The 23,555-nt window shown below is 40.6% G+C and overlaps 1 protein-coding gene and 1 long non-coding RNA gene across 2 annotated transcripts in view; one reads left to right on the plus strand and one right to left on the minus strand.

The window, feature by feature from the left end:
* The window catches only part of LOC311517284, a 34,396-nt gene extending 29,165 nt beyond the window's left edge, over nucleotides 1-5,231 (plus strand). The window contains exons 4-5 of the long non-coding RNA XR_014710653.1: nucleotides 471-894; nucleotides 4,662-5,231. This is a non-coding gene — a long non-coding RNA (uncharacterized lncRNA). The remainder of the gene's footprint in view (nucleotides 1-470; nucleotides 895-4,661) is intronic.
* SNTG1 (syntrophin gamma 1) overlaps nucleotides 1-23,555 on the minus strand; it is a 516,894-nt gene that overhangs the window by 372,078 nt on the left and 121,261 nt on the right. The window lies entirely within an intron of this gene.

A 23,555-nucleotide genomic window follows, 5' to 3' on the forward strand; every position in this document is an offset into this window, starting at 1 on the left:
TGCACCCCCAGACAGAGCCCTCATCCCCTCCTGCACTCCAACCCAAATTTTCTGAGTATTCATGGCCCGCCATATAATTTCTATTCCCAGATGTGGCCCTCGGGCCAAAAAGTTTGCCCATCCCAGTCCTATTATGTTTCACATTCATTTGAACTACACTACCCAGCTCCTGGAAGACTACTTGGTCTCTTTGTACTAAAGTGTACAGGATTAGTAAAATAGTGAAGTCTCATTAAGTAAAAAATGAGCTCCTGTGAGGACCGGTCTACACACAAACTTGCACCATATAACTACCTCAGCCTTTTAAAACTGATTGAGTTTTTGAATGGTATTTCATTAACATTCTACATGTGAACACCTTTTTGGAATAAAAGTGACTAAGGTAAATTTAACTAAGGTTGGTAACAAATTAAATAAACTAAACTGATTTTAATTTGCACCTTTTTCTTGTCTTTGGCTCAACTTCGGAGAGAGGGGATAGCCAACAACCAGAGAAACCAGGCAGAAGAATTCAGCAGGTCAGCCAAGGACCTACCAGCCATGGAAACAGGCACTCCTGTGAGGATCCAGCCATGAGAGAGACACCAGAAGGGGCGGACTAAAGGTGTTCTGAGGGGTGCAGTGGCACCCAGGTCATACAAGGTGGCTGTGCATGAAGGACAAGGAGATACTTATAAGCCAGCAGACACAACCCCCAGATAGTCTACTGAGATAATCAGAGAACAGAGACACAGAGAACCATCTGGAGGCCCACCCCACAAGAAGAGGAGAAGACTCCACAGAACTATAGTTTGCTAGACTTGGAGTCAGAGAGAGAGAGAGAGCGCGAGAGAGCGCACTCCCAGTCTGGCTGCCTGTGGAGGAGACCAGACTATGTAACCAACTGCACCTGTGGTAAATATGAGACTCCAACTCAGCTATATGTAGCAATCTCTGGCCAAAGGGGCAGGGTGGATGGGGGCCTGGACATTGTTTTTTTAATGTTTATATTAATATTTGTAAAATAGGGAAGATGTATCTAGATCAGTGGGACTGGAGTCAGAAGGCCAATGTTGCCTGCACGGATTGTTGTAGATAGGACACCAGTGGTGCAGGGAATGTGGGGTGCTAGGCTGGAAGCAACCCAGCCACATGGACAGAGCAGTGCAGAGGGTCTAATAAAGTTCCACTTGTTCAACCTAAACTGCATTCATTTGCTGAATGAAACATGCAGCAGCTTTAAAAGTCTTTAGTAGTATTTTAATATCCTGTTACGGAGGAGAGGTGTGGCACTGAGAGCGATTGCTCATTGACTGGGTTTAATATGGATGGAGTTAAGGAAACAATTTTCCTGGGAGCTCTGGAAGCCTGAGTGCAGCCTGGAGGCCTTGCAGAGAGGTGCAGTAGTCCTGACACATCTCATTTAGCCTGGACAAAGGCTTGTTCCAACTCAGGAAGGTTTCAGTTTAGCTGGCAGCTATAACATTTTGAAGATGCTACAGGAATTTCTGTAACTTAAGATAACAGTTCCTATGGGTCCTAAAATTAAGTACATATTTTCTTTTTATTTTAAAACTCAGACTTTTACTGCCTATAACCCCATCACCATAGCTGAATCTAACCTATATTTCACATGCAACAACCTCCCTAGATAAATATTAGAATATAAAGTATTTGTACAAGATGTTCCAATATTAATTATCTGTTTCTGAGTTTTGCATGGGTGCAGTTTAACCAGCTGTTATTCATGTAGGTGCTAATTTTGGACCAGGAACCAGAAAGCAAGGAGATGGTGCTATTTATTTATTAATTTTTACTCAAAGGCATGCTGGGCATTTCCCATGTACTGGCTTCCGCACAGGTTGTCTCAGCAGCTCTTCCAAGAGCTCCATCAAGAGAGGGGAGATGGGGTTTGTCATTAAAGGACAGGACTAGAACTTAGGAGTAGAGCTGAATGTAAATTTTTCATTCAAAATGTATTGTCAATGAAAAATAGCTTCATCAAAATGGAAAATTTCCATGGGACATGACATTTTCTACCACTCTTTTGGCTTTCCTTCAGAAAACTGATAACTTGAGTTTTCAGCGACTGACCATTTTCAGCTCAAAATCCCAAACTAACACTTCGGGCAGAGTGTTAATTTGTCATGTTCTTAAAAAAATCATCTTCCAGATTTAAAAAAACAAAACAAAAACAACTTTAATAAAATGTAGACAAAAGTAAAAAAAAACAAACAAATAAATGAACAAAAAACCCCACAACCTCATCAAGGTTTTTTATGGGGACAAAACATCTCCTGAGCAGCTCTATTCAGTGATCTCGAGTCAGATCCTGGCTCTGGCACAGATTTACTGTGTGATTTTGGGCAAGTCACTTAATCTTTTAGTCTCAATCCCATTGAGTTAGGAATAAAGAAGATGGGAAGGCCATTAAGTGGCCCCTAGGAGGAGAGGAGAGAGGCATCATGTAAATATAAGAACAATTGCAGAGATGTTCAGGTTAGGACCATGGAAGTCTAGCATCCTTTAAAATACAGTGGAGTGAGTAGTCTCTGGTTGCAGTGTGAGACTTAGAATCATAGGATCAGAAGGGACCCCCAAGAGGTCACATAGTCCACCCCCACCCAACTCAGAGGCAGGATTATGCATACCTAGATCATTGCCGTCAAATGAGTCACACTGCTCATAAATATCCTTGTTTTATAAAACTGTAAAATGTAAGGTGAAAACTAGGTAGATGAACTTTTTTTATTTTTTTTTTGCAGCACTTAAGCTACAACTGTAGGGTCATTTCAAAAGCATGTGTTTACTTTTAAATGACTGACTAATACTTTGTATACCAACTCTGTTTAAAACATTTACCATTATATTCATGTATATAGGGAGGCAGTATTTGTATACTTTTCTTTTGTCACCCAGGACTCAAATATGAGATTCTGCATCCCAGTGTGCCTAATTAAACAGATTGTGGATTTGTTTACACCTGAGTTAATCCACTGAAATCAATGGAGTATACTGTTCTGCTGCCTGGAGTGGCTCATGTCCATGAGTGCCTCCCTCACAGCAGAGTGGCAAAAGCAGGGAAGACACCACAAACTGGTGGTATGTTCTATAATTAGAATTCAACAAACCAGAAAACAAATGGATCACTGCATCAGTCTTAGAATAGAATCACAGACAGTCACTTTAGGCTCCCCAGTTTATCTGTCCACCCAGGCAAACTGGACTTAATGAAAAATGGTTACTTACAAACAAACAAACAAACAAAAAACACAACATATTCAGGTTGCTTCCAGGCCCAAGAGAGCAGTCACTTACCCTAGATAAACTGGTATTTTAGCTCATGCCAAAGACAAGGCCTACAGTCAATTCTGCAATAAACCTTTTGTTAGTTTACTAACTAGGGAAAGGTTTCAGAGTAACAGCCGTGTTAGTCTGTATTCGCAAAAAGAAAAGGAGTACTTGTGGCACCTTAGAGACTAACCAATTTATTTGAGCATGAGCTTTCGTGAGCTACAGCTCACTTCATCAGATGCATGCCGTGGAAACTGCAGCAGACTTTATTTAACATCAGCCACACTATCACAGGCTCGTATACCTGCACATCCACCAATGTGATATATGCCATCATGTGCCAGCAATGCCCCTCTGCCATGTACATTGGTCAAACTGGACAGTCTCTACGTAAAAGAATAAATGGACACAAATCAGATGTCAAGAATTATAACATTCATAAACCAGTCGGAGAACACTTCAATCTCTCTGGTCACGCAATCACAGACATGAAGGTCGCTATCTTAAAACAAAAAAACTTCAAATCCAGACTCCAGCGAGAAACTGCTGAATTGGAATTCATTTGCAAATTGGATACTATTAATTTAGGCTTAAATAGAGACTGGGAGTGACTAAGTCATTATGCAAGGTAGCCTATTTCCTCTTGTTTTTTCCTACCCCCCCCCCAGATGTTCTGGTTTAACTTGGATTTAAACTTGGAGAGTGGTCAGTTTGGATGAGCTATTACCAGCAGGAGAGTGAGTTTGTGTGTGTATGGGGGTGGGGGGGATGTGAGAAAACCTGGATTTGTGGTGGAAATGGCCCACCTTAATTATGCACATTGTAGGGAGAATGGTCACTTTGGATGAGCTATTACCAGCAGGATAGTGAGTTTGTGTGTGTGGTTTTTGGGAGGGGGGTGAGGGAACCTGGATTTGTGCAGGAAATGGCCCAACTTGATTATCATGCACATTGTGTAAAGAGTTGTCACTTTGGATGGGCTATCACCAGCAGGAGAGTGAATTTGTGTGGGGGGGTGGAGGGTGAGAAAACCTGGATTTGTGCTGGAAATGGCCCACCTGATGATCACTTTAGATAAGCTATTACCAGCAGGACAGTGGGGTGGGAGGAGGTGTTTTTTCATATTCTCTGTGTATAAAGTCTGCTGCAGTTTCCACGGCATGCATCCGATGAAGTGAGCTGTAGCTCACAAAAGCTCATGCTCAAATAAATTGGTTAGTCTCTAAGGTGCCACAAGTACTCCTTAACTAGGGAAAAGAAATAAAAGTTATTTATATGTTAAAGAAACAAGCATATAAGACAAATGAGTTTCAGTCTAAATCCTAAGAGTGACAGAGTTGTAGTGGTCAAATTAAAATGTCTTTTTTCATGGCAAACCCTTTTTTCAGGGCCAAGCAACATAGGAATCTCCATGCTTTGTCATCAGACGTCACCGGTGTGGTGCTCTGCTCTGTTCAATGATGATGACAGTTGGCTGCATGCGTGTGTTCCCTCTGTGTGCTGCCCCGGCTCTGTAGATCGCTGGCACAGCAGACCCCAAGAGAACCCCCAATGACCACAGACTCCGATAAGGTACGAAGGCACCTGGCCAGGTGTATTGTCAAATGAAGCACAGGAATAATTTCCCCCAGACTCTACAGGACATACTACGAACGTGTGCCCCCTGACAATAGACCGGCTCAGTCAGTGGTGGGATTTATCACTGCCCCCTAGGCCAAACAAAGACAGCCCATCAGGGGTACACTTTTATACACAGATAACAAGTTACACATCACTCCTGACGTATTGAGGTGCAACCCCTCTACATGTCAAGGTGCCACCTTTACCAAGTACATTTTGGTTTGAGCAAAACAACTCTATCCATCCTATCATCCTTTTAACCCTGGGTCAGCATGTTCCTGTGATCTCTGTGGAACGTGCTAGTGCTGGAGTGTTCTGGTACCATCCTGGCCCGTGTTTACACCACTTGTTCCCAGTACCTTTTAGGTATGTGTGTTTTTGGAGCATCAGCCCTCTTCATGCCAGATTTTGTGAGCAGGGCCTGCCTCTTGCTCACAGCTTAACTTTGTTTTATATCAGCAAAGTCTTGACCATTAATTTAGTCAAAATCTTGACTAAATTAAGACCATTTAGCTCTGGTCTTAGGCCTCATACTGGGCCTCTGATACAAGGACTTATGTTTCAGAACCTCGTCTTACTGCATGCTTATGTTTAGGAATCCTTGCCCCCTCAGAGTCCAGACAGCATAAAAGAGATTCAGTTTCTCCTTGTCTGGGATTTATCATCCCCTCCTCTCCAGAGTCCAAAACTGATGGATGAGTTCATGTGTAGGTCTCTCTAGTGGCGCTGGAACAATTTTTGTATTGGGAGCGTAGCGCTGCGAGCCATTGAACAAAACTGTAAACCCTCTATATGATGGTAAGCACTTCAAGCCAGGGTGCTTCCACACCCCCAGAATCCCTAGGTCCAGGACCCTGGGGTCTCTCCTTCCTGGAGGGAGTTAGGAATGCAGTCAATAAAGTCTGTCCTTTGATGCTATACAACATGTCAGTTGCTTTCAATGGGCCATTCTTGTATGCAGGGTGTGCACTTTACCTTAGTAAATGGCTTCTTTTCCTGTTTGTTGAGTTACACAATTAGAGGGGTTTACAATGCAAACAGTCAACTTTATTCCATGGGCTATAGAGATAAGTGGGATCAATACATGCAGCATCCTACAAGCAAAAAGTCTAATCACTAAACACATTCATATCAACATACCATCTAATATCTATGTTGATGATGCTAACACACAGGTAGACAAGACTGGTTACCAGCTATGCATCTGTAAGGGTTAAGTGAGGTCTGGACATGAGCTGGCACCTGATCTGCAAACACCACACCCACCAGTTTAAAAACAGCTGAGAGATGGAAATCCTACCAATAATTTCTGGATAGAAGCTGCACTGGTGAAAATAACCAGAAGCTGAAGATATTGCTTATGTTGGTCCCTGCTTGGCTATCGGTCCCTGCTTGCTAACAGTGCAGATGAACATTTGAGCAGGTGACTGGAAACCTTTCAGTTACAGGTTGATTTTATAAAACACCAGCTCTAATATGCTAAAGACATAGATTATAGAACATTTTTACTATTTCTGCCTGCTGCCTATTTCACAGCATGCTACAAGCTGAGACTGGAAACCCCTGCCAGAGAATGCTGTTTCTAGCTCTCTTAATCCAATGCTTTCGGCAACACCTGATCCAGAAGTAGATAGAGGAGACTTAACAGTGGGAGGCAGAAATGTAGTTGAAGAGGTAGAGATTCCTGTACCTTTCAAAGAATCACGTTGCACCACTACCTAGTTTGTGTTCATGCATGCAAAATATGAGCGGGCCAAAACGGGAGACTTTTTTGAAAATGTCCTTTTTTATGGACAAAAATGTGAAATGATGCATATTACATATAAAAACAATTAGAGTTGGTTAAATTTTCAAACACATTGCAACAAATGGACAGTTCTTTGCAAAAAATAAAAATAAAAAAACCTTGACAAGTTTTCCCATTTTTCAACAGCATATGTATACATTATATAAAATTGGTTTGAAACATCTTCAGTTTATTGTGTGTGGGAGAGTTTAAATTTAAAATGTTTCATAACAATTTTGTTTAAGGGTTGTTTTACATCATGCCACGTCATGCTGGGTGAAATCTTGGCTCCACCGAAGTCACTCCGTGGCAAAATTCCCATTAACTTGAATGGAGCCAGCATCTCTCACTGTGTTAAACATATTGTGCAGCAAACGAAGAAAGCAACCCTGGTGTGTTTGACAGTGAAGTAAACTGCAGTCACTTTTCAGCATTGTATGTTGGAGTGGGTAAATCATTTAGCTTTGCTGTGCTTCAGTTTTGTCATCTGTAAAAGGGAGTTAATTAAGTAACTAAAATTCCTTTCAAATACGTAAGTCAATGAAGTATATTCTTCATTATCCATTAGTCCTGCATATGTTCACTTGTCATATATTTGTAAATATTGAAACAGCTGAGATTCTACAGTATACCTAAGAGACCAAACGGGAAAAGTTAACGCTTACAAAGTGGCAAAGGGTGCTTGTTGAAAGTGATAGGTGATTTCTAAATAGTCTGAGAGCTTTCTTAAACAACGGGTATGTCTACGCTACAAACACGGCAGTAGCACAGCTGGAGCTGTGCCTCTCTAGAACTGAAGAGTAGATCCTTACTGCAGTGAAGGAAGGGGGGTTTCTGTCAAAGCAGTAAATCTACCTGCTTGAGTGGCAGTGACTAGGCAGATGGAAGCATGCTTTCAGTTTACACAAATATAAGTTGATATTGGCACACCATTACTCCCTGGTTTGAAAACATGACCAGGAAAGATTGAAAGACCAAGGTTAAAACAGAGATGTCATAGTTCCTTTAAAAAAAAAAACCACAACGTTAAATAAGAATGGGGGGTTGGCTCCCTGCCCTACCAATCATAGGAGTCCCCAATTGCACCCCATTCATTCCTTTAATGAACACCTCTTTTTAAGTGCTTTTCCAAGTCATTTATCCAATCACTGTATTTCTTTCCTATGGAGTACCTGCACTGGACATCTGCCACAAGGAGGCTCCAGCAATTAGCTTGGCTGCCTTCCCCCCAAAACCCAGTTGGGTTCCCAAACATCTCCAAATGATGTGCATCTTTTATATCAGTTAAAAACATGACAGCACCTAAGTTGGACAGGTGAACCCCATCTTCCCAAAACAACTCTACTGCCCTATATACTATGCCAGGATGTGAAATTACTGCCCCTCCAATGGTCCAAAGGAATTTAGGTATCTCCCTGTTCACATACTTCCTTGCCCTGTCCACCCTGGGGGGGAGGGCTCCTGGCTCCCCGCCAGACGCTGTGCTGAAGCATGTCTGACCACACAATGTTAACTCCTACTATGACTGTTCATTTATACATTTCTTGGATTGTATTTAAACTGTTACTGCTGGATTTGCTCACACATGGTGTGACACCTTGGCACCCCAGTATTCACTACTGTCATGTAATTAGGATATATTTCGTAAAAAGTATGCCTTGTGGGGTATCATTCTAAAACTTTTGATCTGCTAGACATTAATATCTCATTGGATGTGCTATCGTTGTTTGTAAAGTTAGGCTATGTATGTGTTACTGAAACATGTTGTGAGGTTGAAAACACCCACAAGCAGCCTTTCAGGCTGTAAAAAGACCAAACAATGTTAATGGCTTATTGAGGAAAAGCACACAAGCACACGGATTACCCCAGAAACTGTGTAGAAACCTCTCAGATATAGCACTACCCAATGGGAACTGTTTGACCCAGGTCACAGCAAAAGAGCTTCCCAGCAACTGGGAAGACAATATAAAAGGGGAAAAATGACATTATCTAGGTACCTCATTCTCCCTACAACACACCTGGAAACAGCTGAGGAATAAAGATTGAACAAGGGGGAATTGATGGTCCCAGGCTAAGGGATTGCTAGCCTGTGTATGAAAACCTGGGACACCCAAGCTGCAAAGCCAATGCACCTTATGCCTTAAGAATCTGCCAACCTGTTTATCACTCAGAGTGAGAATTTGCTAATTCATATCCTACCTATCTAGTATGTTAAACTCAGTTTGTAGTTTTGTTTATTTACTAGGTAATCTTCTTTGATCTGTTTACTATCACTTAAGATCTATTCTTTTGTAGTCAACAAACATTTTATATTTTAATCCAAACTAGTGTGCATTTGACTAAGGTGTTTGGGGAAATCTCAGCTTGGTTACTACAAGTGTGCATGGTCCTCTTCACATTGAAGGAGAGGCAGACTGGTTGTTAAACCCATATCTAGGCCAGATTTGACCAGGGCAGGACAGTACTGCTCTGGGGTCCCAGGCTGGGAAGCTGGTGGTCAGAGAGCCTGCGTGTAACTGCAGCTGGGTGTGTCCCTACCTGTATGAATGCTGGTGAAAGTGAAAGTTGGGAGGGCTTTGCAACTTCTCACAGCACCACACTGTGAGAGGAAGCCCAGTCTGGTGGGTCAGAGGGCTCAGTGGTACCCCAGTTCCAGGTGGCGCCCCGAGGGGAACCAGTCACACATGGCTAGAGATAGCTAAATAAGCATGTACACATGTGAACTGGACATCTGCATGGGCACAACAGGTACAACTAGAAACTGACTGGAAAAAAAAATCAGATAAAAGCCCACAATTAGCTAATTTGCATGAATACATTCCTAGCAGTTTGCACAAATGTAAGTTAATACTGGCACACCATTACTCCCTGGTTTGAAAACATGACCAGGAAAGACTGAAAGACCAAGGTTAAAACAGAGATGTCATAGTTCCTTTAAAAAAAAAAAACACAACGTTAAATAACCAGAGTTGGAATTTATGTTCGTCATGGATTCTTAATGGCAATATATAACAGAGTCAATTAACAATAATGCAACAATAAAATAGCAGACCAGGACTACAGCCATGGCAGGCTCAGACAAGACATTACTGACCAAGTGGTACTGCTAGAGTGAGGTAGATTCTTGGCTAGTGTAAGTCAGCCTAGCTCCAGCTGAGGATCTTGTCCAGAAAGTGTTTAGATCAAAGGTTATGTGTGGGCCCCATGTCTACTAAAGATATCTGAATACAATAGAACATTTACATAACAATAATAATCAAAATGCTTTGTTCAGTTTCATTAATATTGCAACATACACAAACATCCTGTGTGAGTTAACAGAGTATATTTTCTCCACTTCCCGAAATACAGTGGTTTCAAATAAGAGAGGTATAGGATTATATGTTGTTGTTGATTTACAAAAGAAAGTTTCTTGCAACACAATCACAATTGAAGCACATTGTTAGCATTATGTCTACAGGATCATGAAAGAGCTAGGATAATAATTTGCATGCAATACCTATAAAATACAAACCAAAAGGTTCACAATAGTACTTTCTTCCTAGAACCTCAATAGATAGGCTAGTTAATAACACTTTCTAAAAGCAATTGATTGCAAATGACACAGCAGAACATGGAAAGCAGACAGTTATAGTGGGGGGCCAAGATTTTTCTAATTCAAAATGTAGGTTTCTAACTCCATAGTTAGGCACCTAAATAAGTGACTGTGTTTTCAGAAGTGCTGAGTACTCAGCAGCTCCCATTGGCATCATAGTTTATATCTGAGACATGTAAGTCTGCAGCCACTGTAGCAAAAATAACTGATTTAATTTACAAAGTATCAGGTATTTCACCAATATTTAATATGTATGCCATGAAACAAATAATTGCACCTGACTAATCACAAGAGGAATCAAGCAGTATGTATCTGTACAACAGCTGTAGATAGAAAATACAATTTGTTGCTATCAGGAGGTGAATTATTTCTCACAACTGCAATAATGTCTTCCTTTGCATACATAATCTTACAAGAGCTTTCTGTTAGTCTTTATTTATCTTATTTGTAACAACGAAGAAAGTAGACTTGATAAAATTAAGGCATGTGTGCATCTGAGAAAGAGAGTAATTTAAATTGTATCAGAATATGTGAGAAATAAACCCAGAAATTAGAAGGGCTATGACCCTATTAAACGCAGGCAATACCACAACACAACAAGGCAACATTCTAAAGTTTTTATAGTTACATCTCGTGGTTTAATCTGAATCACAATTAGGTATTCCTTGATTTATAATACACAGTGTGGGCTGGAACCTGGGGACCAGCTCTTTTGGAGCTACCACAGCTCAAGAGTGGGAGGCTGATGTAAAGGTAGCTCGAAGCCACCTTTGTAGCTTTCTGATCTTTGGGTGTTAGGTATTAATTCCAAGGAATGATTTAGAGCAACCAGCAGCACTAGGCCCCAATGGCCTGTTCTGCCAGCTAGAATTTGCTAGATTAACAGTGCTCCAGCCATGGCCCTTACACACATCCTCTATGCTGGGTGGGACAGCGTAGAGTAGGCTATGCTAGCTCTGTGTCACCTGGGGATTCAGCATACCTGGGGTATCTCCAGCTGGCCACTTAAATGGATTTTCTGATACTTTAAACCTCTGGAACAGTCTAGAATAAATGCAAATCCAGGCTCTGGCCATTTGTGCATAACTAAACCAGCTTCAGTCTGTAAACTGAATTTCTTTTTGTACTAAAAGTAGAGATTCAGAACACTAAAAAACTTTGCTGAAGTGCTGTTTAGTATGATATTATGGTATTGTTCAATAAATGGCTATCATCTGTCAGTGCTTCCTCTTGTATCCAATTCTCAAGTTTCTAGTCCAGCCAATAACTTGCTCTGACCAAAGTGACAGATTCAATTATTCTAGCTGAAGAATGAAGGAAACAATCTTCAAATGTGAGTTGAAAGTTAAGGTTGCCTTTCTTACATGTAAGTGGCATAAACAACATCTGGGACCAGTTTTCAGATTCTGTCTATATTGTATGGCAAAGAGGTAGTTTGTGGGTAATATTCTCAGGATGGTACTCCACAAAGTCCTCACCCACACTTTGCATTGATCAGGAGGCTGAAAAATGCTTTTTGGTATGTACACACACACAATCTCTCTGTCTTCTCTTAACAGACACAATTGTAAACAGAAAACTAATGATTCTAAGCAGATAATTTGGCAGTGAATGTATGTCAGTCACTGGGAAGAAGATAATCTATCAAGTTTGTCTTTAAATGAATAATATTTTTCAAATATTAAGTCATTTACAGCTCTTTTAGTAAATAAAGTTGTTGATCAAGTTGCTTCATCATTGTATCATGAACAGCATTGCATGAACTACATATTTTTAAGACAGAGAGCGTGATTCTCATGTACACTAAGGCCCCCTGACACCACTCTGGTAGTACAAAGGGGACTTAGTATAAATGAGAATAAAGGATTTTTTGATTCTGTTCATAACAATTAAGATTCTTAAATAATTCTGCCCTGAAAAATGCACCATGATGGGAAAATGACCTAAGGAACTGCACCTGTGTCTGGAGTTTGCTCTATGATACTCTCTCTCTCTCTACCAAGATCATGGAGACCAAAGGCACAAAACTGATGGGAAAAATGTTAAGCACGCATTATTTTCTACTGAACCAAAACTTTACATCTTTGATCCGGCTGTGAGTTTGGGAGCCCCTCAATACCAACTAGCAGAGGAAACACCATACAATAATTCACATCAGGCCTGACAAACCCACTGCCCCAGTACACCATTGTCACAATCTGTATGTAAAAGGTTTCATGTAAGATATCCTATGAACACTGGTAACATGCTGGTCCCAAAAATCATTGTGTGATATATGTTCAGGGTATATACAAAGGTCTATAGATGTGTCCTGGAAATATATTCTTAAAATGTGTTTGGCAGGCAGCAAGTAAGCCCAGCCTCCTCAGGCAAAGGAATGTATATTTACATATCTGACCAGCCTGACCACCGGCAGAGGACAATGATGTACATTTACACATAAGTAGGCGGTGTACCAAATTCACAGCCCCGAAAAATCGCATCACAGACCGTGAAATCTGGTCTCTGGCCAGCCAGCTGTGAAGGCAGCAGCAGTGGAGAAGTACAGGTGGCACGGTACAGTATTGCCACCCTTTCTCCTGTGCTGCTTCTGGCAATGATGCTGCTTTCAGAGCTGGGTACCTGGCTAGCAGCCACCAATCTCCTGCTGCCCAGCGTCAGGCAGCAACAGTGCAGAAGAAAGGGTGGTAATACTGCGACCCTCTACAATAGGCTTGTGATTCCCTTTTGTGTCAGGACTCATGTTGAGAAATGCTGCAGAGAAATCACACATTTTTTGTGAGTTGGTCTTGGAATAAATAGCAAATTTCATGGATCTGTAAGTAGACCCCTACATATAAGGAAAACAAAGCATTAAGCTAACAATCAGGGAGAAGATTGTTTAATGATCATGAAGCTGGGGGGGAGGGGATTTGCATTCCAGGGAGCTTTCCTGTATCTTGAGACAGACAATGCTATTTGGGGAATATAAAGACAGGCAAAGAGCCAATCTGGTTATTCATTACTGAGGGGACTTAGGGTTCAGTGCCTTCTCAGCCTATGAAAGCTGGATAAGAGTAGTTGGAAACTGACTATAGGTGAGAAACCTGCTTAGACAAAGATCACAAACTGCTGAAATTAAGTTTTAGTCACTAGAAAGCATGTTTTTTTTTGTTTGTTTACTTGTAAGCATAACTTCTGTCTTTTATTCTTACTGATCACTCTGTTTCTTGTTAATCAACTATTCTTGTTTTATTACAAAACTCTCTCAGTGCTGTGTATTACAGTGAAGTGTAAGTCTGCAGATAATCTAACAGGCTGGTGGGTGTTCTCTCTCTTTGGAAGCACCAAGCTTAATAGTTTGTGTGAGTGTCCAGAGAGAGGGACTGGACACTACAGAGAGACATCTCGGGGGAATTCAGGAATTGGGGTTCACTGATTGTTACCTATTGTCCCTACTTTGGGATTGGCAGAGTCCTGAAGAGTCTGCTGATGAGCTAGTGTATCACACAGCTGACATATAGCCTAGCAACAGCAACACTCCCAATTGCTGAGGGGTAACACAGAGGTTCACAGCTCTGAGTGTCCCCAAGCAGGATGTCACACTGGCACTTTCCATATTTTCAGAAAGATTTCTTCTCATACTTACATGCAAACAAAGATTATTCCAAACCAAGACTTAGACTGGGCTCACCTCAAACTACATAGTTACTACTGACACCTCCACAATAAGTAGTTCTCTTTCACTAACATAATCCAAGCTATTATTTTGCTTTGCCTGGCTGTAAAATAAAGAGAAAAGGACACCTGTTCAAATAAAATAAATGGCACAAGGGAGGTTCCAGGAATTGAGAAACTTTAAGGAACAGAAGGGCCAAAGCTTTGATCTCTCTCATAGTACACTGAAATCCCTAAACCAGGTTCATTGTAGAGTTGCTGCCACAAGTCATGGCCAATTAAAAAGACTGTTGATGGAGGCAGATGTACTGTGTACTAGAAGGAAATAGCAATAACATCAAACTTTAACGAATTAGCTTTTGATGCTCTATTATATTTTAATTAAGAAGTATTTGTAATCTCTTGGGAGGGGGAACCAAAAGCTCAATTTAATTCTGCTGGTGGTTAATAAAAACCCATTACTTTGAAGGGATTGATAACAGTTGAGATGACAAACACTTGTATGTTGAGATTTGCCATCACGTTTATCATTCAAGCTTGTCAACAGCAGGAAATTGCAATTCTCACAAATAGCTATTCCCTGCTGAAAATGTAGAATTAGATGTTCTCTGAAGTGTGCAAAACATTTCTTGTTGGGGTTAGTTTTGGACACTATCATGCGTTATGAGTTTTTTCATATGATCATGCCACGATGGAATACACAATTATACAAGATCAATAGGATAGATCTAGTTCATTTTGTTTAACCTAATTTTGAAAATTAAACTGAAATATTTCCTTTGATTTTTAAGGTTTGAGACACACAATGAGTCAACTCCAAAGTATTTAAAGGTGGATGGCAGCACCAGTAACCACCAGCTTCGTGATATAAAATCCATGGTAGAGAGCCAAATGCAGAATTTAAAGTTGGGGGAAAGAGCAAGAGTCCTAAGTGTGTGTGTATGTATATATATTCTCTCATCTCAGCGCAATGTTTTGCATCTGCCTTCTCTAGAGTGGAAAAGGAACCCAATCTGAGGCACAACACTCTTCCTAGGGCTTCATCGCTCCACTGCACTACTTATGGGTCTTTGATTTAAAAGCCAGTCTGGTCCTAAGTGTTTACAGGATGGAGAATAGCTTTTTGGTTGGTTTTTTTAAAAAAATATCAGTTGGAACATGTAAAGTAACTACATAAGATTCACTAATTATGTATTTATACAAGACTCAGTCTTGATAGCTGTGTAATTTGAATGCACGAGGCAGTAAGTGATATTTATATGACCAACCCACTGAAATATGTTAAATTGTAAATAAAACATCTTCAAAGAGAACACTTCTTAAGGCCAAATCTTCAAAGATTACAGTAGAGAAGACACACACAAGTTCACTCAGCAGATCTCACAGAAGGCTCACAGTGCTGTGAAACTTCAGACCCTAAGCAAAGGAGAGAAAAAAATTACCTCCTCATCTCTGAATGGCTTCACAAGATGCCACTTGTAGTCTGGGCCTAAGACTTGAAGACCGTGAATATTGAGCAATAAATCTTCGTATCCTAAATACTGTCCATAAATATTTATCACATCTAAGTGAATAATTATTACTATTAACATTTAAGACAAACGTATCGAGGAAAATATATTTTAACATGGTAAAAAATGTATGCCATTTCTCAACACATCAGCATAGAGAAATGCCCAGTATGTGCTGGCCTAGTTCAGCTCTGTCCAAAAAGCTCTATGCAACAGTACCACTGATAGATACCACGGTTCTTAAGCCAACATTCAACTGTATATTGCTTGCATAGGTGGAAAGTAGGAAATTCCAAGCAGTGAGACACAAGGGAGAACATTTTTAAAAAAGAAAACAAAAATATTCTTATAACTGGATAATTCACCCAGAGTTAAGCCCCCCCCTACACACACACCAAATGCTGGACATCAGATTTCCTTGACAAATTCTAGTGCCATCACATGGATTTGCTACAAACACTAGCAATTATGGGTTAACATAATTGAATGCTAGCACCATAAACTATGGCAGTTCATGTATTTATTTTGCAAAAGCATGCCACCGTGAGGCTAAGCACCCCTGCAGTCACACCATGCAGTATACTGCAATGGTTTTTACACAAAAATATTCCATGTGAGGTATCATTTGAAAGCTAATATCACACTGGTCAATAATATCATTGTAAAATATATGTAACAATGTTGATGGAGGCAGATGTACTGTGTACTAGAAGGAAATAGCAATAACATCAAACTTTAATGAATTATCTTGGGATATTTTGGATTCTCCCTAATATTATGCTTTAAAAGCAGTGGTTCTCAAACTTGTTCTGCTGCTTCCGCGGGGAAAGACCCTGGCGGGCCGGGCCAGTTTGTTTACCTGCCGCATCCACAGGTTTAGCCGATTGCAGCTCCCACTGGCCGCGGTTCACCGCTGCAGGCCAATGGGAGCTGCGGGAAGTGGCGGCCAGTACATCCCTCGGCCTGCGCCACTTCCAGGAGCTCCCATTGGCCTGGAGCAGCAAACCACGGCCATTGGGACATGCAATCGGCCGAACCTACGGACACGGCAGGTAAACAAACCGGCCCGGCCTGCCAGGGACTTTCCCTGCACAAGCAGCGGAACAAGTTTGGGAACCACTGCTTTAAAGTTTCTCACAAAAGGGTGTTTAAACCAGGTTTGTCAGAGGGGGTTGATAAACAGATTTTCTCCAGACACAGGAAAGAAGCCAACACCTCAAAGTAGGTATGACCCAAATTCAATGCGTTATTCATTTGTATTGGTCATTGCAGCAGGAAGAGATAATCTGCACACTAGCAAGCATCAGTGGGGGAGGAACAGGAACCAGAACAAGCTCCTGTGTTTTTGTCTTTTTAAAGGAGCAACAGACCTTATTACTTCTCTGAATGTTCCACGAAAGGGCTGGACCTTTCAGGACAGATGGTTTTGGAGAAATTCAGGAATGGGGGGGGGGGCGGGGTTGTGTGTGGAAGAGAGGGTGTTGGGATCACTTTGCTAATAGTAACCAAGGTTGGTGGTCACCAGTGTGTGGCTCTACTGTAACAAGCGGGCTGCTGGAGTCAGAGTTGCTGAACCAGGGCTGCTGAATGCTGACTGGGAGCTACACCAGCAGAGCATTATAATGCACTCAGGGTTATAAGACAAGTGGTGATAAAACCTCTCAATGGTCTGGGTTGAACACCAGGTTTGACAGCCACCCTCTGAGTACAGCTATTAGTTATTTAGTATTTCAAAGGGAGTGTCAGTTTTGCAGCACTTTACAAACATCTATTTATCAAGGTTTTCAGAATTTCGTTGAAGGTAATGGACAAGCAAAAAAATTTAATTATAGACTAGGATTATTTGAAACTGCCTCTGCTCCCAGTTAGTGAAGGATAATTTACCCCTCTCTTTACAGCAAGCCTTTTCACAGCCTGATGAAAAAGCTAGGGTGAAGTTTCCTCTTTACAGCTTTTAAAATGTAACTAGCCTGGTTGCAAGCATCTAACACTGGCACTATGGAAGCAGTATTTGTAATTTGTTTGCAGATTTTTGGCCCTTCCATTAATAAAAAGCCTAAAGTTCTCATGGAGCGTAATCTGCTCTGAAATGCAGCTATTAGGAAACAAAGATATCTGAAACCTTCCTTTTGGGTCAGCAACATTTTTCAAAAAAGTATGACACTGCAGCTGGGATTTTTAGAGGCACCCACAGGGAGCAGATGTAGCACTGGTTGGAAATATTTCAACTAAACAGATTTTCAGTGAACAATGCTAATTCATTGAAACAAACATTATGTGGGAAAGGGTCGGTTTCAGTGAACCTTTTATAGGGAAGGTTTCTCAGATCCAAGATAGAACTTCTGATCGAAGCCACAGAAAGACTGACCCCAGAATAACCAACAGCTTGGTGCTTAAGGCACTTACCTGGGATGTGAGAGCTAGGTTCACACCCTTGGTCTGAGTCAGGCAGAGCAAGGACTTGAACCTGGGTCTCACAGTCCATGAGAGTGCCCTAATCATTAGGTTATTGGCCTCTGAGATGGGCCTCACTTTGATTTTTCATGAACAATTTTGAAAGGTCTCAGTTTCATTCCGATGCGGAATTTGATTTTTTTTCTGAAATTTTCATGGGATGGGAAAACCATTTCCCACCCAGCTTTAGTTGGGTGCACAGATCCCATTGAAATTCAGTCATAGTTGGGTGCCTAATTTGTTTAGACTCACATAAAAATCCCAGAAGGCAGATAGATCTCTGTTCTTGAGTCACTTAACTTTCTTGGTTTTTATTTTTTAAGGTTAGTTCTCTGTTATTTCACCTCCCAGAGTGTGTCTCTCATCAAGGGTGAAGAATATCATGCTGGCAGCTCTGGGATATAAGTTTAAAAAAAAAAAAAAAAAAAAAAAAAACAAACTCAGCTGTCAATTTTGAAGCCTCTCAGGAAGTAACTTCATAGTACAGCAAGATCTGGTAAACTACACATGCATCCAGGAATTTCACAGGATCAATCTCTCAACATTGTAAGTGGTATTGTGATTTAACTTTCTACTTCTCTTTAAGGTTGAATGCATTACACTAGACCCAGACTTCTGGATCTACCCAAGATTTTTGTGATATAGTAAAATATACCTGAGGGACTGTAAAAGGGTTCACTCACTGCAGGAGCACCTCCTATGGTCAGGCCCGGCATAGTAGCTATCTCCTCATATGGTGTTGCCTGTCAGTGGTTACACCATCACCGCAGTTGTCTCCCTTCCCACAGCTTAGCCCTCCAGCCAGGGTTAGTCCACCTCTTCTGGGGTAACAGAATCCAACCAAGCTACAGTCTAATGACCTTATAGCAGGTCTTCCATCTATCCCTGGGCTCTGTGGTCCTTACACTCCTTACCTCAGATGGAGTCATCCCACCTTCCCCAGTGAGCGATAGGAGAACCCAAGCTTTCCCTAGGCTCCAGCCAGAGATACCATAGCTGGCAGTCAAGGTCTACTCCCTCAGACTCCTTGTTGCCTACCCGGAGCACTTCTATCTCTTCTATCCTCCAAACAATGACTGCAGATTCTCTCCCTACAGCCCCCTTTCTTCTACTTCTTCTTGTATTTAATGACATAAACTCACATTCTGAGGCCATAGCCATCAGGTGCTGGTTTTCATGAAATATAGTTAGTCTCTTTTTTCCTCAATATTTTTTTTTAAATTGTAAGGTTGCTTTTAGTGTTGCCCCATTTTCCTGATGCTCTTACTGGGTATTTTAGTGTAAACTTTGTAATTTTTAGGTGCCTGAGTTTGTCATACAAAATCTCCCTATCAATGTTACACTCTTTAGACTCTGAGGATGTGATCAACCTTCTTTGACTTTGCATGTCTCACACAGCCTGGCTTTGTATTTATTATTTAAGGAGAAGTTACCGAACACTGTGGCTTAAACAGTAAGTATGTGTAGTAGAGCTATCTCACTCTCTCTCAGGTTCTTGCAGTAGATCAGCATTTTTGATTCTGGGGCATATTTAATGAAAACTTTTCCACCTTATTTCCTTTGTCCATAGTTCCTGCCACTCCTCTTTTATTCTCTTCATTTTTAATTAAATTTATAAACATCTGTTCACTTAGAGGGACCTCTTTGTCAATTTTTGTTGTTGTTACAGCATTTTTGCTACTTTATCTGCCACCTCGTTTCCTGCTATCCCAACATGCACTAGTATCCATGCTATTTCAATGTTTACTCCTGTGTATTCCTGATACTGAATATGAGACCTGTCTCCATTGTCATCTTGTCAGATTCACTATCCAATATAACACCAACATTATTCCTGCTAGTTTGACAGTCATAAAAGCTACAAAATTGAATCATCTAATGGATTTCTTTAGTCCAGGCATTGGGACACAGAATGCTCTCCCTGCTCTCCCAGTTCTCTCACCATTCGACCCATCCATAAATATTTGGCAAAACTTGTTCCATTTACCATATATATAGCAATTTGCTATATTTCAGTATTTAGCGCTCCTTCCCCTTGTCATATCATTGTATAGTTCCACATTTATATTATGGACTTATGGACAATGCATTTTCCACCTATAATGCATTTTCCCTTCACTATATATGCTAATTTATTTTCTTTGTTCCTTTGTCTATATTTTAATCTTATTAACATTAGGCATTTTTGGTTTCCCCATGTCATGCTGTCCACTAAATTCCCCATGTTCTTTATATATTTGTTAGTGTTTCCATCACCACTGTTTCCTCTGACTTTTGCCCAAATGGTTAAAACCAATAATTTCATTCTTAATGCTACAGGCATTTCACTAGCAGCTATCTGCATTACACACAAAGGAGTCGTGATGAAGGCACCACATGCAATGTGTAATGCCTGGGCTAGAATTGAGTCTAGCTTCTTAGTGAGCTGTAGCTCACGAAAGCTTATGCTCAAATAAATTTGTTAGTCTCTAAGGTGCCACAAGTACTCCTTTTCTTTTAGCTTCTTTAGGTTTGTTTTTGATGCTGAACTAAATGTTGGCATCTGTACTCAATGGATTGATCTTATTCATGCTCTATAAAATATTACCATTGCTTTCTTATCCATGTCCCAGGTGGTTCCAGAAATACTTCTAAGTAGATAGAAAATATTGTAGATAAATGTAAAGGTAAAATCTATGTGATCCTTCCATGTTAGCTGGCTATCACAAATGTCACACCCAGGAATTGTAGCTCTTAACTATATCTATTTGTTGTCCACATAGAGTTTACACTCTTTTAAAAGTGTGTTGACCAAAAATTGCTGTCCAGAGTGTTTACACGCTTAAAATTTTCTTTTTAATGACAATCATTCCTTTAGTTTTGATATTTGAACAATTAAAGGCCTACTTTTCCCATTCCACACTTTTCCTAACTGCTTTGTTAATTCACTTCTCAGCTATTTTCTGGTTCCTGTTTTTAGACCATATGGCAGAGTCATCTGTAAATGAGGAAGTGCCTATTCTTGCACTCATCCTTTTTGGGAGATCATTTATCATTATATTGAATAAGGTAGGGCAGATGACACTCCTCTGTGGAGTACCATGTGTATATGTTACAGTAAGCTTTCCCAATTCTGACCTACATAGTTTTTACTTGACAAATCCTTTATCCACCTATACATTCTTCCTCTTATGCCCATGGATGTTATGAATTCAATAAGCCCTCTTTCCATAATGTATCAGATGCATTTTCAATATCAAGGAAAGCTACTCATAAGTTTTTTCTCATTTTGTGTGTGAGTGTTTCTGTCTACTATATGCTCAACTGTATTCCTTCCCCTCCTGAACTCACTTTGCAGATTGTCCATAAATCCATTTCTCTCTAGATAGTTAATCTTTCAGTCACCATTCTTTTTATGACTTTATCCACACATGATGTAAGAGCAATTGTCCTGTATGCATCAGGTGTCCTTCACAGCTTTCCTGGTTTCCACACTGGGACTAAACTGTATATTTCCACTCCATTGGTAGCTCATCTTTTCCACATATACTGTTGTAAGGGTTGGCAGTATTTTCAGAGCCCTCTTTCTGCTACAAACTTTCTGGTTTTATAATCACCACCCAGCCCCTCCCTAGGTGGACTTCATCAATTAAGCCTGGCTTTCTTTCTCTCATAGCTGCTACCAGGTGTGATATCCGGCCTGTCAGGTCCACATTAACCTGTTCATTGCCTGTGTGAGGTACACACCCCATCACAAGGACACAGTTACCTTCTTTTTTTATAACTAAGCACAGCTCTGTCTGGGACTATCAAACCAGAAACAAATTAGTCCTCCCGCTCTCTTTCTATATACAATGCCATTCTGGGTCATCAAGCAGGCTCGTCACCTTCCATTTTATTTACCAAGTCAATTCATTGCCTTTTTAATACGAGGTATAGCAGACAACTGTGACTGCCTCTGTTGTTGGTGTCTTTAGAGTTGTGGTAGCTATAGATGAAGATAGATTCACTTAGAACCCTTTCTCTTCTCCTACCCAATTCTGATCTGAGTCATATTTTCCCCTTTCCTCATGCATTCCATACTTTCAGTCAATCCAACAACTTTCTTTTTTATTATTTTTTTATAGACCAAACGGATTCAGATAAGTTTACCTACGATCCCAAAAGGGAGCTGAAAGTATTTAAAAATCACACTAAACCCTTGAGTTTTGAGGTTCGCCAATCATTAAAAATTCATATGAATCCTCCCTAAAACAGACAAAAACCAGACATTTATTTCATCTCTATTAAACCTGAGCAAGTTAATTTAATCTGGGTGCACTGCAATCCACTAGAGTGTCTCAGTTAGATATGACAAGCATAAAAATAATTAAGTTATTTCCTCAAGAACTAGCATCATTCTACAACTGGTTTGGTTAATTCCACTCTGATATAGGAAGGAATGTGTCCTCTTTCTGTTTAAATGAAAAAGGCAGTCCTCAGAACACAATAAGAGATCAACCACAGTCTGTGCTGTAGTGCTCTCTAATGAGTCATGTCATGTCTTTTCCAATGGCTTGTTAATTTTTTAAAAGTACATCATTAAATTGGTATCTTGAGGCTAATTTCGTGTGATTTTTTTTAAGCAGGCTGGAGGCTTCAGTTCTAAGATCAGGGGTAATTTGGGAAGTGGATAGGTAAGATAAATTACTGATATTCTATGTCTACCTGTTTACATAAATTGATGTGAAAATATCTGTGTAGCCAGGAAAAGAGACCTATTCTTACAGCACATCAAAATGTCTCTCTTGCATTCAGTTTCACGATTCAGTGAATATAAAAACAAAACAAAAACAATTTTAAGAGTGACAATAGTGAAGTTTTTTTTTAAATCTCTGACCAGAAGCTATGGTTAAGTTTAACAGAGCAGTATGTTGGGTACCAAAAGCACCTCTAGCACTATCCTCCGGTTCCAGTTATCTCTGCTCTGAAGTACCAGCCTTCTAAAGAAAGATTACACTTCAAAAGACACTACCATTTTCTACTGCTAGATAGTGAGGTTGGAGGCAAACAATAGTGAAGGATAATTCAGTGACAGCCCCATGTATGTACTTGAGAGCATAATCAGAATCTAAATGAATAACCTTGGGTTGTGTTCTTCCAGTCAACCAAAGTTAGATGTTTTTCTCCTACTATAGGCGTGAGTGCAACGGTGGCAGAGACGGTTCTCCACTAACCCCACTGCTGTCCTTGCTTATCATAGAATCATAGAATATCAGGGTTGGAAGGGACCCCAGAAGGTCATCTAGTCCAACCCCCTGCTCAAAGCAGGACCAATTCCCAGTTAAATCATCCCAGCCAGGGCTTTGTCAAGCCTGACCTTAAAAACCTCTAAGGAAGGAGATTCTACCACCTCCCTAGGTAACGCATTCCAGTGTTTCACCACCCTCTTAGTGAAAAAGTTTTTCCTAATATCCAATCTAAACCTGCCCCACTGCAACTTGAGACCATTACTCCTCGTTCTGTCATCTGCTACCATTGAGAACAGTCTAGAGCGATCCTCTTTGGAACCCCCTTTCAGGTAGTTGAAAGCAGCTATCAAATCCCCCCTCATTCTTCTCTTCTGCAGGCTAAACAATCCCAGCTCCCTCAGCCTCTCCTCATAACTCATGTGTTCCAGTCCCCTAATCATTTTTGTTGC

This window comes from Lepidochelys olivacea (genome assembly GCF_965140295.1).
Source record: "Lepidochelys olivacea isolate rLepOli2 genome assembly, chromosome: 2".
NCBI classification, from domain to species: Eukaryota; Metazoa; Chordata; order Testudines; family Cheloniidae; genus Lepidochelys; species Lepidochelys olivacea.